General features: G+C 40.2%; 1 protein-coding gene across 1 annotated transcript in view; it reads right to left on the bottom strand.

The window, feature by feature from the left end:
* The window catches only part of DENND1A (DENN domain containing 1A), a 702,656-nt gene that overhangs the window by 34,275 nt on the left and 664,783 nt on the right, over positions 1-3,598 (bottom strand). The gene's annotated exons all lie outside the window — the stretch shown is intronic.

The raw sequence follows: 3,598 nt of genomic DNA, 5'->3' as shown, positions 1-3,598 counted from the left end.
CATGTTCTCTGGAGTGACGAATCAATCTTCTCTGTCTGGCAATCCGATGGACGCGCCTGGGTTTGGCGGTTGCCAGAAGAACGGTACTTGCCTGACTGCATTGTGCGAAGTGTAAAGTTTGGTGGAGGGGGGATTATGGTTTGGGGTTGTTTTTCAGGGGTTGGGCTTGGTCCCTTAATTCCAGTGAAGAGAACTCTTGAGGCATCAGCATACTAAGACATTTTGGACAATTTCATGGTCCCAACTTTGTGGGAACAGTTTGGGGATGGCCCCTTCCTGTTCCAATATGACTGCGCACCAGTGCACAAAGAGTCCTGACCTCAACCCGATAGAACCCCTTTGGGATTATTAGAGCGGAGACTGGGAGCCTGGCCTTCTCGTTCAACATCAGTACCTGACCTCACAAATGTGCAGAATGGTCAAACATTCCCATAGACACACTCCTAAACCTTGTGGACGCCTTCCCAGAAGAGTTGAAGCTGTTATAGCTGCAATGGGTGGGCCAATTCATTATTGAACCCTACGGCCTAAGACTGGGATGAGATTAAAGTTCATGTGCGTGTAAAGGCAGGTATTCTGACTCCGATCGTTGTGATAGCGAAATATATCCCTTGCTGAGACCTCTATGCCTGGCCTGTATAAGCAGATATACTCACTGCGGACAATCCTCGTCAGATAGCTGAACTCGTCAATACCGATTCATTCAAAAGAGGTGTTTATTCTTTAACATCAGGTTACAGCAGATGATAAGAACAGCAGTTGAACGGTTATAGTATTGTGCGGTCAGAAAATGATGCCTTTCCTACGTACTGTGCAGATTATATATGTGTCCTTGTTACATGTGGCTTCTAACTGTGGCCATGACACAGGAAGTACTGCACACAGGAAGAAGGAAGGGGCGTACACTAGGGGAAAATACGTCGTCACATGAGGAATAATTACAGAAAGCATGTTTGTTACAACAAAAGGCCACTAGATGGCAGCATAGGATAACACATGGATTTAGCTATGAGAAAATAGTTAGGCAAATCACACTATATAAATTCTAACCTATATAACAATGCTAATATTAACTGAGGCTATGCATCTCATATTCTATGCCCCTATTGGGGCGGCACAGCAGGCGTCCCAATACTTTTGACAATATATATATATAAGGGATGCACTGATACCATGTACAGTACTCGGTACAAGTACATGTACCGATACTTTTCGAGCTCCAAGACTAGACTAGAGAAAAATTCAAAAGTTAGGAGGCAGCTGTCATGTGTATATAAATATATCTAGATAGATCTATATATATATATCAATATATATATATATCAATATATATATATATATATATATCATTTTTGTTTTTTTTAAATTCTTCCTAGAAATAGATAAAGGTGTACAAGTAATTGTCGATTCTTTCCAACTCAGAAGATCCCATAAAGTGGTATAATATTCAGATAGAGATTAGTTTTAATTTTTTACTACAAAAATGTGAATGTTTTTGCAGTTAAATTACATTAACTACAGATTCTTGAACTGAAAAAAAATGACAGCATAGTGGTTCAGTTATTCTTGTCACTGTTCAGAAACATTTGTTTATAATTGTTTATTACAGACAACAAGAAAACTGTCATTTTCATAAATGTGTAAATCCTCTTTCTGCAGGTGAATAATAATAATAAAAGGCCAACACACACGCACGCACGCACACGCACACGCACACACACACACACACACACAGATGATAATAGACATTTTTTTCACTTGAAAGGAGAGGATTCCATGTAAGAACTAAGAGGCAGAACTACAGATAGGGATTGGCTGACGTTAGCTTATTTTCCAGTCTGATCATTCCTAGGTAACTGTAATGAATCGGTGCAGAATCATTCAGCAGCAGCTGTTGACATAATGGTGGAGAAAATAAATTTGTAATAAAAGATACTGGCCGCAAGGGAGCAATGGAGCCTTCTAATAAAGAACAGGTCTAATGAAAGCTAAAAGAGAGAGACGGAATTACGAGAGCAAAATCAAAACAAGGAATGTGTAGTCTTTGCCAAAACAAACTGCTGTAAAACCTTTTGAAAGATGAGTGGGAACGATTGAGTGCCCACCCGTTAGAAGCCACACTTGGTAAGAAGGCACAGTATCAGCTCTGACTTGCATGTTGAATGTTTACCAGTAAGAGGTGTCCGAAAATGACATAAAAAGGAAGGTGGACAGAAAAAGCCTCTGCAGGTATGTGCAGACACCTCTAGGTGTTGGTTAAAGGATTGTTATGTTGTTCATGTGTTGCTAAATATAAAGTTTTGGTGGACCAATAGGGATGAGATTCAGGTTTGCCATCAACAGGGATTCGCAAAGGTCAGTCACAAACATTTGCCTAAAAACTTTGCAGCTCCTCTATCAGAAGTAAGGAACAGCTGCAGTGAGTCACAAGAGCAAATAATTTAAAGGAATGGATAACCCAGCCCCCTCCCTACTAAAGGGTGTCTTCAAGGCAGCCATATTGTCAGTGTGTTGGATCTGTTAGTGAGCGTTGACAATTCTGTGTAGGGAGAGTTTTGGGCTTTGGTACATGTCCCCTATGGTAGTGCCCAGCTTTCGTTTGACAATAGCTTCCTTGTTAGCCCAACAAATGGCCAGAATTAAATAACAAAATTTACCCCTAAGACTTTATTTGGATTCACTGCAAAGTTCACAAACCAAACCTTGGGATGTTAACTTCATCCATTTGCATCAAAAATGTCTCCTATGTCTTGAATGTGCCTTGTTGCCAAGCACAGAGATTGCAGCACAAAGAACTGTAAATACAAGTCACAGCATACTGCTTTAACATGAACTGTTGTTTGCTGGCATACAACCACTCAGTATAAAACTAGGACAGTGCAAACCTTTATGAGAAATGGAAAAGATTCACAAAGCATGTGAATTGTATCTCTTGAGGTAAAACAGAAAGAAAAAAAAATGCTTGTATTTACCAGTATGGTTTGGATAAAACATGGGGAGACGTAACTGCCAAGTGAAGAAAGCAGCTCTCTGATGTTTACAAAAGATATAATGATTAGTTAGTCCAGAGTGTAACTACAAATCATGTGGGCCCAATGCAAAACTTTGAAGGGTCCACCATCATCAAACAGGTTTTCAGCATCACCCTGTCATGTGGTCTCTCCTGCAACACCTTCTTAAAGTGGACCTTTACCCCCTTTCACTAAAAACCACATCAGCATGCAGCTCTGCATGCTAATATAACCAAACATGTTTTTCATTTACTTATAGAGTTCATCCACTTCCTGGTCCACTTTGGCACACAATATATTATTGTGCCTAACACCTGGGAAGGTTACATAAACAATGTATTGTTGGGAAATCTCACCTGTAATCTCCCGAGATCTCAGGGAAAGGCATTGTCCTCCACTGAGATGATGCGCATGGTCACATGTGCAGGGTTCCAGGAAGTAAAGTTAGATCTAGTAACCCGCCCCTCAATCCCCATGTGGCTATGCAAAAGTAGAAAACAAATAACAAATGCAAGACTTGACAAAATACATCTGAGGTATAATGGAATACCTAGCATTATTGGATTGTTTTTGCCCACTCAAATAAA

The sequence above is a fragment of the Nanorana parkeri genome, unplaced genomic scaffold, assembly GCF_000935625.1.
Source record: "Nanorana parkeri isolate BGI_ZX_2015 unplaced genomic scaffold, ASM93562v1 scaffold248, whole genome shotgun sequence".
NCBI lineage: Eukaryota > Metazoa > Chordata > Amphibia > Anura > Dicroglossidae > Nanorana > Nanorana parkeri.
This window is presented reverse-complemented; position numbering and strand designations above follow the sequence as displayed.